This window comes from Podarcis liolepis (genome assembly GCF_965112155.1).
Source record: "Podarcis liolepis genome assembly, chromosome: 13".
Lineage (NCBI taxonomy): Eukaryota > Metazoa > Chordata > Lepidosauria > Squamata > Lacertidae > Podarcis > Podarcis liolepis.
This window is the reverse complement of record NC_139573.1, coordinates 41,210,084-41,225,786: the sequence shown is the minus strand read 5'-3', so window position 1 is coordinate 41,225,786 and position 15,703 is coordinate 41,210,084. Positions and strand designations below refer to the sequence as shown.

General features: G+C 45.7%; 1 protein-coding gene across 4 annotated transcripts in view; it reads right to left on the bottom strand.

The window, feature by feature from the left end:
* MYO1D (myosin ID) overlaps nt 1-15,703 on the bottom strand; it is a 175,961-nt gene that overhangs the window by 34,802 nt on the left and 125,456 nt on the right. Inside the window, exon 22 of one of the 4 annotated variants that reach the window (XR_014518100.1) lies at nt 11,883-12,226. The exons of the other annotated variants lie outside the window; for them this stretch is intronic. The gene's annotated coding sequence lies outside the window, so the exon portion shown is untranslated. Of the gene's footprint in view, nt 1-11,882; nt 12,227-15,703 lie in introns of those variants that run through there. 4 annotated transcript variants of the gene reach the window in all.

Below are 15,703 nucleotides of genomic sequence, written 5' to 3'. Positions count from 1 at the left end.
CTCCATCAGTAAGCAGAAATGCTTGCGTTGACGAAACAATTTCCCCCTCTTGTCCCCCTGCTTGCCTGAGGGTTCTCTTGACCCTCCAGAGGAGAGGAACCTCTGTTGCACTATTGGGAACCTTAGTGCTGGCTTCTGCTAACTCACTGAGTTAACTGAACACGGCCCACTATACTGTGTGTCTCCCCATTCCAGTCTCACATCAATGGCTGAGACAGTGCAAGGATTCAGCATTGCACATTGTGTTGGAAGACCTAAGGAAGACACATAACAAACCAGATTCTAAAACACAGTTTAGTCCTGGCTTGTTTAAATTAACTACAGTTCCCCCTCCAAATGTTTACCCATAATGAGGAAAATTCTGATCTCGTCCTTGTAGCAGTGCCATAAAGGTAAAGGTAAAGGGACCCCTGACCATTAGGTTCAGTCGTGGCTGACTCTGGGGTTGCGGCACTCATCTCGCTTTATTGGCCGAGGGAGCCGGTGTACAGCTTCCAAGTCATGTGGCCAGCATGACTAAGCCGCTTCTGGGGAACCAGAGCAGCGCATGGAAACGCCGTTTGCCTTCCCGCCGGAGCGGTACCTATTTATCTACTTGCACTTTGACGTGCTTTCGAACTGCTAGGTTGGCAGGAGCAGGGACCGAGCAACGGGAGCTCACCCTGTCGTGGGGATTCGAACCGCCGACCTTCTGATTGGCAAGTCCTAGGCTCTGTGGTTTAACCCACAGCGCCACCCGCGTCCCTAGCAGTGCCATAGGAAGAGAGAAAAGCAGGTAGAATGTGTGGCCCAAGCTCATGCACATAACTCTAAGTCATAATTTGGTATTGCATCTGAAAAGGCCCATGGTGTGGCAGCAACACAGTCTCTTAATTCTCAGAATTGCTTTTATTTTGGGAATTTGAATTTGAAAAGAGATAGATGAGCTGTGAACCCAAAGGAGCCAGAAGGCTAAAGATGCAGTCTGAGATAGAGGACAATCAGCTCCGTGGTTAACAAGGGCAGGTCGATAGTAATAATGCTTCCTTAGCAACATGTTCTAATCTTTAAAGTGAGATATAAGACTATTAACTGATTGGTTACAATACCATCAGCTTAAAGATACATTCAAGATGGACAAAAAGGCTTTTCTGACGAAACCTCTAAATTTGAAAAAGAGCTGTTTCGAAAGACGAACAGGTTAAATCAGTTATGATACACTGGGCAAGAGACTTGGGACCTAATATACAACTTGCAGCATGGGAGAGGTTATGGAACTGGGATTTAAAGTTCACAGCATGCTATACTCTGAAAGAAAATTCTATAAAAATGATGTATCGCTGGTATTTAACCCCTAGCAAATTAGCTAAAATGTATAAAACAAGGTCAAATACATGCTGGAAATGTAAGGAAAAAGAAGGCACCTTTTATCACATATGGTGGTAAAGCAGCAAATGAATTCTGGGAGATGATATACAACGAACTGAAAAAAAAATGTTTAAAATAACCTGTGAATTTATCGAACTGGCTAAAATGACAGCAGCAATTAGATTACTAAGGAAACTAAGGAAAGAATGGGAATGTGTAGAAGAATATATGGCAAAGTATTGTTCCAAAAGAAATTTATTGATATGCTTAGACTGAAGTTCGTAAAGTCAGGTTAAAAGACGGAAAAGATACTATGGTTTATTATGTAAAGTACTTTGTTTTAACACAACATTAAAGGATATAAAATAACTAAATGATGTCAAGCACGGGTGGAGGGAAGTCATGGGGACATAAAAGGAGAAAAGGTATGGCGACATATGGATATATATTTACAGAATGTAAAGTAAAGAATGCTAAAAGATGTTATCTTTCTGAATGTAATATTGCAAGAAATAAAATTAAAATTAAAATAAAATAACCTTCTCTAAAAAACTCAAAACTTTTCTTCTAGGAATTCTAGATGCTGAAATACCAAGGGACCAGAAGAGACTATTTGTGTATGCGACCACAGCTGCCCAGATGTTACTAGCCCAGAGATGGAAAGAAGGCATAGTCCCTACCAGAGGAAAATGGCAGATTAAACTGATGGACTATGCTGAAATGGCAAAAATGACCAGAAGAATTAGGAATCAAGAAGGCCAATTTTTAAAAATAAGGAATGGGAAAAATATATAACTTATCTTAAAAATCACTGTAAACAATTAAAACTATTAGTAGGATTGGAATGATACTCGTAATTGAACATTGGGCTACGGTTGTAATGGAGATTTAATAGAATTGGATTAACGGAGCAGATGCAAAAGGAAAAAAGTTACCGTATTTTTCGCCCGATAAGACGCACCGGCCCATAAGACGCACCTAGATTTTAGGGGGGGAAATAAAGGAAAAAATTTTTATTTCCCCCCCAGGTGCGCTGCGCTACACCAGGAGCTTGGGGCGTGCGGAGCTCAGCGCGCCCCAAGCTTCTGCGTGCCGGCAAGGTCTCCGCTAGCGTGGGAGAGCCGGGCGCCTCTCCCAGGGCTAGCGGACCCCTGCGCTAATCCAGAAGCTTGGGGCGTGCTGAGGTCAGCGCGCCCCAAGCTTCTGCATGCCGGCAAGCAGTCCGCTGCCGCCCCAAGCCTTGCGCACCCGGCGGGACCTCCTGCCGGGTGCGGGAGGCTTGGGGCGGCAGCGGACTGCTTGCCGGCATGCAGAAGCTTGGGGCGCGCTGACCTCAGCACGCCCCAAGCTTCTAGGTGCGCGCAAGCAGTCCGCTGCCGCCCCAAGCCTTGCGCACCCGGCGGGACCTCCTGCCGGGTGCGGGAGGCTTGGGGCGGCAGCGGACTGCTTGCCGGCATGCAGAAGCTTGGGGCGCGCTGACCTCAGCACGCCCCAAGCTTCTAGGTGCGCGCAAGCAGTCCGCTGCCGCCCCAAGCCTTGCGCACCCGGCGGGACCTCCTGCCGGGTGCGGGAGGCTTGGGGCGGCAGCGGACTGCTTGCCGGCATGCAGAAGCTTGGGGCGCGCTGACCTCAGCACGCCCCAAGCTTCTAGGTGCGCGCAAGCAGTCCGCTGCCGCCCCAAGCCTTGCGCACCCGGCGGGACCTCCTGCCGGGTGCGGGAGGCTTGGGGCGGCAGCGGACTGCTTGCCGGCATGCAGAAGCTTGGGGCGCGCTGACCTCAGCACGCCCCAAGCTTCTAGGTGTGCGCAAGCAGTCCGCTGCCGCCCCAAGCCTTGCGCACCCGGCGGGACCTCCTGCCGGGTGCGGGAGGCTTGGGGCGGCAGCGGACTGCTTGCCGGCATGCAGAAGCTTGGGGCGCGCTGACCTCAGCACGCCCCAAGCTTCTAGGTGCGCGCAAGCAGTCCGCTGCCGCCCCAAGCCTCGCGCACCCGGCGGGACCTCCTGCCGGGTGCGGGAGGCTTGGGGCGGCAGCGGACTGCTTGCCGGCATGCAGAAGCTTGGGGCACGCTGACCTCAGCATGCCCCAAGCTTCTAGGTGCGCGCAAGCAGTCCGCTGCCGCCCCAAGCCTCGCGCACCCGGTGGGACCTTCTGCCGGGTGCGCGAGGCTTGCAGACACTGCACGAAGCAGGGGGAGCCCTCCAGAGGGCTCCCCGTGCTTCGGGCGACAGGCTGCCGCCCCAAGCCTCGCGCACCCGGTGGGACCTCCTGCCGGGCGCGCGAGGCTTGCAGGCACTCGCCCCATAAGACGCACCCCGATTTCCCCTTCATTTTTGGAGGGGAAAAAGTGCGTCTTATGGGGCGAAAAATACGGTAACATAAGGACCCACAAAGGGGTGGAGGGAAGTCCATGAGAACTTATGGAATTCTCTTTAGGGTTTGGTTGTTTAACAATTGTTTGTAAATTTCAAAATCTGAAGATTAAATAAATTTATAAAAATAAAAGAAAATAATCTGTAAAGTGAGTTGCTACCGTGCAGCGGAAGTGCAAACTGTATTTTGGTGGTTCCTCACAGTTTAGCATTAGATCACAATGCAGTTGCATCAAAACTTAGCACTTTTAGGTGCAACATGGCATGTTCCATCCCTGCCCAATCTGCATTATGGTCTGGGGTGGGGGCAGGAGCTATTCACTTCCCCACACTATGTTAATCATGCAGCGCATGCAACTAAGCAGTAAGTCTCATGGCTAAAGCTTGGGAATCCTACACAACAATTAGCAGCTCCAGCACAAAGTCACTTCATGATGAGAAGGCAGCCTGGAGGACTTCTCCCAGGGCCGTAACATAAAACTGGGTCAGACAGCTGAAAACAAAGAAGTCAAAAGTCATGTCTCATCCTAAGATTTCAAAAGTTGTTGTTTCAGCCAAAGCCCACCTTGCAATTGCAACTGGAACTTTTTATTTAGGTGTGCAAGCAGAGGGGTTTTTAGAGTGCACAGACTGCTGCTTTAATGCAGTACTGATTCTCTCCTCACCGACAATACTTGAGCATACATAGGACCATGATGTGAATTCATGGATATGAGTCTTTGCGCATTGTGTTGTTGCTGATCTTGGGATAGCCTCCAAGTAGCCAGCAAAATCTGGATGAAAAGCTGGGGGAATGTGGAAGAATGAGCTCTGCAAGCAGCTCTGCTGGCAGAGAAGATAGAGCAGTGGTTAGGTCTGTATTAAAGTTTCAGCAATGATTAAAGGTAAAGGGACCCCTAACCATTAGGTCCAGTTGTGACCGACTCTGGGGTTGCGGCGCCCATTTCACTTTATTGGCCGAGAGAGCCGGCGTACAGCTTCCGGGTCATGTGGCCAGCATGACTAAGCCGCTTCCGGCGAACCAGAGCAGCGCATGGAAATGCCATTTACCTTCCCGCCGGAGCAGTACCTATTTATCTACTTGCACTTTGACGTGCTTTCGAACTGCTAGGTGGGAAGGAGCAGGGACCGAGCAACGGGAGCTCACCCCATCGCGGGGATTCGAACCGCTGACCTTTTGATCAGCAAGCCCTAGGCTCTGTGGTTTAACCCACAGCACCACCCGTGTCCTGAGCTTTTCATCCAGATTTTGCTGGCTACTTGGAGACTATCCCAAGATCATCAACGACAAAATGTGCAAAGACTCATATCCATGAATTTGCATCATGGTCCTGTGCTAAAATAAAGAGAAGGGACTAGAGCAACGATGCTTTATGCTGAACCAGACAAACCAGCTCAGTTCTGCCTACACTAGGGGTGCAGAACCCCTCCAGATAACGTGGGACTCCCAACTGCTGTCAGCCCCAGCGAGCATACTGAACCATCAGGAATTATGAGTGTTGGAGTTCAATTATACCTGGAGCAATATGGGCTCCCCGTCCCTTGATTCACACAAGCCTGTCCAGGTTTCAGGCAGAAGCCTTTACCATCCCCTACCTGGAAATGCCTGGAACGCAACTTGGGACATTTCATATGAAAAGCAAAGCTGTGCTCTTCCCTTTAATATGAATGCACTCAGTGTATCTTGGCCTGGTTCAAATCACACAGGCCATTTGGCAACTCTCTCTTATGAGTGAAAACATGGCAAATATATAAACATTTATGCATGTCCCTGCTGAACCTGCCTTTGAAAAGTTCCAAGGAAGGAGCTTCAGCAGCAGCTATTCAGCAGTTTTCATTGCTCAACCTTTTAGAGTTCAAAACTCCTCCCTTCCCCCCTCTCTCTCTCTGACTCTCTCTCTATTTGAATCCACTCACATTTTCTTATAGAAATCAAGTGGATTAAGAAAAACTTTAGCTTCTAACTAATTACAAATATAATTGCTTGGCATGATTAATCAATCACCTACAATACATCCATTAAACTGTAAGCATCAATTTTAACTGCAGCTTGCAGGAAGTCAAAGTAGCAAAGAATAAATAATGGCGCATAAGCTTCTGGTCCCTGGAAATAAGTGCATCAAAGCCTCGATAGCAGCTATGCAGGTTTTCGTCTGAAAAAGTCACATCAAATGTTTTGTTTTTTTTAATGAAGGACACACAGGTTTTTCAGTCTTCCTTTACAGGCAAAGTTGAGAATCCTGGGAATGTTATCTAATGCAGCAGAAAGCGGTTCCTGGGTTGCAGGCGTGTTTTGGTAATGATTTGACCCCACGCATCCTTTCAGTGGGTGGCATGGCATATAAAATCCAAAGCATATAGGTAGCATTAGACTGCGAATTATCTCCTTTGAAAACAGCACCCCCCTCCTTTAAGGTAAAGGTAAAGGGACCCCTGACCATTAGGTCCAGTCGTGACCAACTCTGGGGTTGCAGCGCTCATCTCGATTTATTGGCTGAGGGAGCCGGCGTACAGCTTCCGGGTCATGTGGCCAGCATGACTAAGCCGCTTCTGGCAAACCAGAGCAGCACACAGAAACGCCTTTTACCTTCCCGCCAGAGCGGTACCTATTTATCTATTTGACTTTTGACATGCTTTCGAATTGCTAGGTTTGCAGGAGCAGGGACCAAGCAACGGGAGCTCAGCCCATTGCAGGGATTCGGACCGCCGACCTTCTGATGGGCAAGTCCTAGGCTCTGTGGTTTAACCCACAGCAAACCCCCACCCCCCCATGACATGAATAGAATCTTAGGCAGGTCACAAATTACTTGAGGGACTACATTTAGCTTTTGCGCTGCAGGCTGGCTGTCCCCATCACAGAATGCCAGGTCCCCCATGGTAACGCTGGCACCCTTTGGCCGTGGAATAGTAGGCCCAGGCCAAAGAAGCAAGGGCCACTTTTACCTCTGTCATTTTCAAACTGCATCCAACTAAAGGCTTAAAACCATGCTTCCCTTGTTGCTGTTATGGGAAAGCAGCAGTGTCCAGGCTATCTGTCAGCGAGTTCCTGTTTTCATGACTCTAGCCCAAGTCACAACCATGGGACATGCAAATGGAAAGCACTGTCCCCAGTACCCTAGTCAGGGTACAGAGTTCACTGGTGCCTCTCACAACACAAGGCTCCCTTTCCCATCTTTTGCTGAGCTGATGGGACTACTCCACTGGTCTACCCCGAATCTAGTCCACAGTACTGAGACAGCACCACTGCAGTACGTAGGCAAGTCCGTGATGCCCTGATGTGATACCTAAGCTCTGAAACATGTGCTTGCCGGGTTAAGATGATAAAACAGGGGTGCTACAGAATGCGGAAATGGCTTTGCATGCATGACAGAAGTTTAGTAATCCTTATCAATAATGGCACCTGAGATTTTGTGGACACTGCACAAATAAAAAATTGAGAGGATACAGACACACAGCGCTGATAAAGATTTCCAGGCATTGCTTTGGGAAATCTCTCTACCCCCTGAACACCCATTCCAGTGGCAAGCAAATAAGTATACAGGGACAAGTTGTTTCTCGGCTCCGGCAGAGCCCCCAGGTGATACCCATGCTATAGAGGTGCAACAGTTCTGTGGGATCCTTCAGTTCTTTGGAATCCTGAGTTGTGAAATCTTTGGAAGAGTGTGTAAGGAATGAGATAAAGTCAAGGGCAGCTCACTGGCAAATGTTCAGCTCTCTCCCATATACAGGATGCCTTCTCAATCCCTATGTCCTAATGTGTGCGCCTGCTGACTGCGTCCTTTGGCAGCATTCCTAGCATTTCCAGCTTTGAAGTCCCGATGTTGCACCAACAACAGTGCCTATATAGTGAAAATCATCAAGCTCTAAACAGACATCAGTTCCCACAGGGCTTGTGCCATTAACCTGGTTGTGCCACCGCCCAATCTGGTTCTCACAGTACAAAGAGGTCTGCAAGACAGGGAAGTCAGTCCACAGTGCTGCCTCCGCCTCCTATGAATCAACAGAGTGCAATGCCAAAGCAGCATGAGGCATAGCTTGGGCTGCTCAGCTTTCTAGGGCTTCTCAGTTGACAAACTCACCTGTCGGCTTTCAAATTGCATACCCACCTGGCACATGTTGCCCTATACTGAGTCAGATCACTGCTTCTCATGGCCCAATAGCGTCTTACTCCAAGTGGCAGTGACTCTCCAAGGTCTCAAGGAGAGATTTCCTGCAAACCCCAAATCATTTCTTTTTAAAAAAATCCAAAAATAAAAATAAAAATCCAGGTGTAATATATTTAAGTGCTCATTTCGCACAGTTCAGAAATCCACCTGTAAATTTTGCTTTTTTAGTTATAAAAGGGCAACAGTGGCATGATTTGCATGGGATGACATGTGCAAGAAAACTGAGAACCGGCCATTAAGAGGAGTTTGGATTTGATATCCCACTTTATCATTACCTGAAGGAGTCTCAAAGCGGCTAACATTCTCCTTTCCCTTCCTCCCCCACAACAAACACTCTGTGAGGTGAGTGGGGCTGAGAGACTTCAGAGAAGTGTGACTAGCCCAAGGTCACCCAGCAACTGCATGTGGAGGAGCGGGGAATCGAACCCGGTTCACCAGATTACGAGTCCACTGCTCCTAACCACTACACCACACTGGCTCTCAGTGATGCACCCCCAAACAAATACTCTTATAGGGTCATTCTCCTCTGCTCCTTCCTGTTCGGTTTGTAATGCCTCAGAGAGCATGCGGCGCTTGATTTCAGAATGACATAGTCAAGACAGACAGACAGAACTTGGAATGAAGTTGCTGGTAAAAACAAGGGCCATGACTCTTGCTTAAAATGCCGGGTTTGAAAGACTCACAAAGTCAACACAGGAACAAATTAGGAACAAATGCAGGTGGTTCAAGATACACAAAGCCTGAGCTTCTCTACAAAGCTATAATAATAGATCTTTCAGAACTAATGACCGGATGTATCAGTCTCTCATCAATTTCATCATTGGCCAACCACTGAGAAAAACCTGAAAGCACCATCCCAGTTGTTAAGCTCTGTTAATTTAAAAGTGATATGGACGCTATTATTAAGGCTACGGCTGCATCAGATATTATTTCGTTTGGGCTTTTGGGGTCAAAAATAGTTTGGTGGGAGGAGTATAGAAATATTTATTTTAAAACCTTTTTTTCAATCTTGTTTTGTTTCATTCTTTCTCTCTGCCACTATTTTGTTGCCTCCCTCCCTTTCAAGTTGCTGTTTGCTTCTTTCTCCTAAACTGTCACATGGGAAACCCAAGACTATCAGAGATCACCTTGCAAATGGAATGATATAACAGAATATAGCCAGATGTGGCTGACTATATTACTGAAGGTAATTTAAGCCCATTGAAAACAAATAGGGTGATTATTATTGCCAAAAAATCGGGGGGGGGGATTTTTAACACTGCAAAGAATGTTCCCAAAATACTGCAAGCGCATTCAGCTTAGACCTTCAAAATATCTAGTTTTCATGGTTGTGAGGAAAGATTCAAGCAGCGTCTGCATAGAACAACTTTCTGCATAGTTTAAACATCGCGTATGCTTCTGCAATTTCAAGTACAAAACACAGAAATTAGACTATGATTTGCTTGACTTTTCTGTTGGTGGGACAGCCATGGCCTACTGCCATTTTGAGATCTCCACAGCTTTCACCTGGTCACGTTTCTGGCAGACAGTTGTCTATCAGGAAAGCCAGAATTTCCAGTTCTTGACTGAAGAGAAGGTTGGAGGAGACAGGCTCGCCTAGGCAGGCCGGCTCCAGTCACTTGCTCTGTTAATAACATGAAAACCTCTGCTTATAAAAACCTGCTGAGCGCAGGAGGGTTTCAGGAACATCAGTCTTTGGCACCTGGGTTATGCACTGAATTGTTTAGTCAAAGCAGCTATTGAGCGATATGAGGAAACGGGGATTTCTATATCAGTGTCACAAGGGTGCTGCTGTGAACTTGCTCCCACTTGAATCCTCCCAAACACACAGAAAGTAGATTTCCTGTACAGTAATCCATTAGTCATAAGCTCTCTGTCTTTTGAAACAAGTAAACAGTTGAAATGATACTCCCTGCAGTAGAAAAGAAAGGGGACTTCCTATCTAAAACAGAAGGTATATTGGAGAAGAAGAAGAAGAAGAAGAAGAAGAAGAAGAAGAAGAAGGAGGAGGAGGAGGAGGAGGAGGAGGAGGAGGAGGAGGAGGAGGAGGAGGAGGAGGAGGAGGACGACGACTCCATCTGATAAAACTAAATGGAACAGAAATTCAACACTCTACTTGGGGCTTTTTAGCATGGTTGGTCAAAGTGTGCCCAGAAGCACTTTGCTTTTTGGGTGCTTCTGAATCTTCCAAGTCTTCCTCAAGGACAAAAGTGTGGTATACCCACAAACCACGGGTGGATAGAGTAATCCAAAGTAGTCCCAGGCCCAGGCACCCATACAGCTGCTATCCCACTTCAGCTTTCCTTGAAAGCATCCACAGAGATAAAATTGCCTGCAGAATCCAAACTAGGCCAAAGAGAACATGGCTTCCCCATTTGAACAGCGTAGCTTTCATCCCAATGGCTGATGCTTCACAAAGCATTGGCCAACACAGCCTTGAAGCTCATTAAGTGAATCTTTACCCAGCAGAGGGAACCCACCATATTTCATGCAAAGAGAGAGAAACAGTACCCACACTGATGTTATATTTCACGACTAATAACAAACAAAGTTAATATACCGAGGCACATCACATAGAATGCTGACAAAGAGCTGACAGGTCAAGCACTAAGAAAAACAGCTAGACGGCTAGGAATCTGGTTTAAATGTCACCATTAACACTTTGACAAATATCTGCTGTCACTTTTCATACAACGAGGTTTGGCTACAAGGCCTGAGCAGGGCTTGAAGAGGATGAGTTATGCCTGACCCAGTTTTCTGAAACATCCTCCTGACTCCTCATGAATAGAGACGGAAAAGAATAGGGAATCAAAAAACACCCACACACAAGCATCTTTTCCCCCAGCCTGCTTTAGATCCTTTCGACTTACTAGGTTACAAAATGAACAGCTTGTGGAAAACAAATACAATGAGGTTTGGGGGGTTCATCAAGGGAAGATGTGAAGCAGTAGAGATTACAGGGGAAGAGATAAGGGCCTGGGCAGGCAGCTGGAGAAGCTATTGGAAGACATGGTCAACCTTACTATTGTGTATCAAGATGGTGAAACTGTTTGGTGCTTACTACATTGTTCCAGAATCAAGGGCATTTCAAAAAGTGTGCACTGCTGCAGTGCAATTGCCGCATTGCCATATGTCAAATTGCTAAAGCTCCAAATAAATTTATTTACTGGTCAGAATTTTATATTGTGCTTCCACAAACAATCACTCTTAGGACAGTTTACAAAAGTTAAAAATAAAATCAGCAGAACCATAAAACAAATATATTTTTGGAAACTCGCTTGGGCCACAGTTGCACTGCATCATAGGTTTTGTTACAGATATGGCACGACAATAAATGCAATGATACAACACAATTCTGAGCAAAGAATGTATGTGCAACAGTATCCATAGCTACCTTATAACAACAGAAAGCATGGTACAGTGGTGCCTCGCAAGACGAAAAGAATCCTTTCTGTGATTCTCTTCGTCTAGCGGTTTTTTCGTCTTGCGAAGCAAGCCCATTGACGGATTAGCCTATTAGCGCTATTAGCGGCTTATCGGATCAGCTGATAAGCGGCTTAGCGGCTTAGAAAAAGGGGGGGAGGGGAAAAACCCGCAGGAACTCGCAAGACATTTTCATCTTACGAAGCAAGCCCATAGGAGATTCGTTTTGCGAAGCACCTCCAAAACGGAAAACTCTTTCGTCTAGCGAGTTTTCCGTCTTGCGAGGCATTCGTCTTGCGGGGCACCACTGTAATACAAATGTTTGTTTGACATCATAAGTACTAGGGATAGAATGGCCTGTAACAAGATAATGGCTCTCATTATTCCAGATCCACTCTATTAAAATGGTATAACCACTTGGCCAGTGGATCATCTTTAAGGATTAAAAAATATAAAATAAAACAAACGCAGGCATGCCAAACTGGGGCGCTTTGATTGTAGCTGTAAAGCCAGGATATTAATAGATAGCCACTCCACCAATTTGGCAGAATGGGAGATGCAATTAAGTTTTTCTGGTGTTTTGTGTGTGGTTTCTTTTGGCTGGAGGTCATATAGGAGAGGTGATGTGGAGTCTCTACCCAAGGTGTGAATCACTGTTTGAGGAGCTGAAGACCTCATTAACTTGTTCTCATAAATGCTTGGCACTTCAAAAGCACCTCAGATGCCTTCCAAATTATGCCAAGTCAGAGTCATTACCTCAGTCTTGAAGCTGACATAGCAAGGGCCTGCGGCCAGAGAGACAGTAAATGCTTTTTCAATCTCTCTCTCTCTCTCTCTCTCTCTCTCTCTCTCTCTCTCTCTCTCTCTCTCTTTCTCTCTCTAAGGTAAAGGGAACCCTGACAATTAAGTCCAGTCGCAAACTGGCGCTTTCTGGGTCATGTGGCCAGCATCACTAAGCTGCTTCTGGTGAAACCAGAGCAGCGCACAGAAACGCCATTTACCTTCCCGCCGGAGCGGTACCTATTTATCTACTTGTACTGTGTGCTTTCAAACTGCTAGGTTGGCAGGAGCTGGGACTGAACAACGGAAGCTCACCCCATCATGAGGATTCGAACTGCCGACCTTTCGATCAGCAAGCCCAAGAGGCACAGTGGTTTAACCCACAGCGCCACCTGCATCCCTATGTATTGATATACTTAGCCCTGATTATAAAATATATACACTAGTTGTTTTCAAGCTTTTAGTCTCCCGTGGATCTTTTTCAGCTGGCAAGAAATCCCTGTATGTCTGCCATGAAACATGCAGTTCACATGGGAATGTTGACCAGGCCTACTGGGCCTCCAAAATCACCAAGCATCGTTGAGAATTGAAATTCTCTCCTATGCCCAAGCATTACAGGGTAAGATTGGATGTTTTTCAGGGAAGCTTATCTGCCATTAATTATGTTCCTGCTGACAAGTTTCTGAGGAATTCTAGGGATCCCTGGAAAAGTTTGAAAGCCACTAGTATACACAGCGCAAAGCTCCAGGAAAGCCTCAAAGAATCCACACAGAAGGATCTACTCGGATGAATTCTACTGCACTTACAAACCTATTTCACAAGCACAGGGGCTTCCTCAGTCCTCCCCGCCTCCAAGGTTACATCATGCTGGAATAAAGGCAGCTTTGTAGGACTGGGAAAGAGGAAAATGCATTTGGATAGTGTTGAGAGCTCAGAAGTTCTGTACATAATTCTGTGGCAGTGGACAACATGGTAATAAACAGGAAGTGTAGGAGATGCCACATCTAAACTGGGTGGTTCAGCATAGTGGTATATATTCTGTTACAACACTTCCCCAACGATCCAAACACAGAATGGCTACTGCTGAGCCACATCTCAACGATCCACATGGGTGCGGGTATGCTATTGGGCTACAAATACACTTTTGTCCCTACGTATCACTTTCTCATAAAGCTTGGACCTGAATGGGCCAGCCTTTTGGGAAAAGCTCACATTTCAACGGGAAGTTAAGCTTTGACCAATATCAAAACCAAACACATAGTATCAGCTGGATACATGAAGAAAGAAAAAAAACCTAACTGTAGGTGCAGATGCCCTATCAGAATGAGATACTGGAAATGCTGAGAAATATCTGATCAGAATGTGGAGTCTGTGAATACGGAAACTTGCAGTCTTTTCTTGCTGATCTGCCACAAACGGAAAGCTCCATCGCAGGACACCTACCAAGAATATTCCTTGTTATTAAAGAGTCTCAGTCTGCTGGCCTATGCTGCAGCCACTACAGCTGGAAAGAAGGGGGCAAGTTTGCTGTGACCATCCAAGCGCTTTACACCTTTACCAGAAGAATGGGTGACCATGTGCAGGTGAGAACATGCGACACAATAATATCCTGACTAAACATTAGGAAGAACTTTCTGATGGGTAAGAGCTGCTTGACAGTGGAATGGACTCCTTCAGAAGGTGGTGTACTCTTTCATTTAAGATTTTTAAGCAGAGGTTTCATGGCCATCTGTCAAGGATGTTTTAGTTGAGATTCCAGCATTGCAGGGAGTTGGACTCTCATCCCCCTTTCCAACTCTACAATTCTATGCAAGAGGCTCACGATGGCTTGTTATGCAGGTTTGAAAATACCACAACGGCATCTTAAAAAAGAAGCCCATTGAAATATTGTAATTTATCAAAGATTATACGTTATAATTTCCGATGCCCACTGTTGCAGGCGTAATTTCATTTACGAGACGCTTCTCATGGGGCCTTCCAATACGATCAAAGCAGAATAACACAATATATAAAAACAGTTGAAACATTTGAATATATAGAAACATTAGATATAAAACTATTTTTTAAAAGCAGCAATATAAAAAGCAATTCAGATCCGACACAGACACTAACCAGGATAAAAACACATATAATGTGGTAAAAGTTGTTTTATCCCTCTTGACTTGAATATACAGTGGTGCCCCGCAAGACGAATGCCCCGCAAGACGGAAAACTTGCTAGACGAAAGAGTTTTCCGTTTTGGAGGTGCTTCACAAAACGAATTTCCTATGGGCTTGTTTCGCAAGACGACAATGTCTTGCGAGTTCCTGCTGGTTTTTTTCCCTCCCCCCCTTTTTCTAAGCCGCTAAGCCGCTTATCAGCTGATCCGATCAGCAGATAAGCAGCTAAAAGCCGCTAATAGCGCTAATCCGCTAATCCGTCAATGGGCTTGCTTCACAAGAAGAAAAAACCGCTAGACGAAGAGAATTACAGAACGGATTCTTTTCGTCTTGCGAGGCACCACTGTAATCAAGTATCCACACTTGCCTATTCATTGTATTGGAAGCTTGGTAGCTGTATAATTAATTTCACAGAATGAACATGTATATGCAAGGCAAATCAGCAGCTACTTGATCAAGAAATATACACAAACTACAAGGTTTTTTGTACAACTTGTTAAAAAAATGCAGATAGGGATGCACTGTGGATTGTGGGTTATTCTGCTTGCTTAAAGACATGTTTGTTGTTGTTGTTGTTGTTGTTATATGTATACTCCGCCCACGCTAGCAGGCTTACAGGATATCTAAAATTGATAGTTTATTGTTTGGGTGGTTTTGCTATTATTTTTTAAGAAAAAAGAATGATTGATTGTGAAACACCTAGCAATTCTTCAATGGTTTTAATTTCAAAATGCATCAGATAAAAAATAAATGCATTGAAACAAATGAATGGTATTTTATTTTTAAACCTACTTTTTAAAAACACCAAACAGCAGTTTTTGGTTACAAGTACAGAATGGGTCATCTGTCAACTAGTTGAATAGCTTCAAGCTTTCATAAAGATTCTCCTGTTCAGAGAACAATTAAACAGACCAAAATAAATCCCGGTATGTGAAAGAGTCACGATTAAAAAAAAAGGCACTCTTAGATCTGCGGTTAAACAGAAATGTAGTAAAAATTAATTAAGTAAAGTCTTTCAGCCTTACTCATTGGAGGGTTTGGGAACACACACAAAGGCAAGAGTCACTGACTCACTCTCTCTCACACACACAAACACAATGAATGCACATGACCTTGTCCAAGAAACCCGAAGTAGCTATCTACAGCCCAGAACTGCCTCTGGACACAGCCAGAAAACTATCAGCTAAAAAGATAAGAAAAGGTTTGTGGGGAGGCTGGGGGAGAGAAGTAACCTTTTCTGATTAAAGCTATCAGGCAGATGGTCCTGCTTCCATTCCTGTCCCAATAAAACAGCAGTAGCAGCAAAGTTATATGTCTGCCTGAGAACAAGGAGGCACAGAATTTCCCAAGGAGGCAGACAGGCAAATGCCAGGACAGCTGCTTGGGGCAGATGGATCTTTTGACAGCTCCATAATGCTGCTGTCGGTGAATTTAAACTCTGGCTAGAGCAGCCAAATC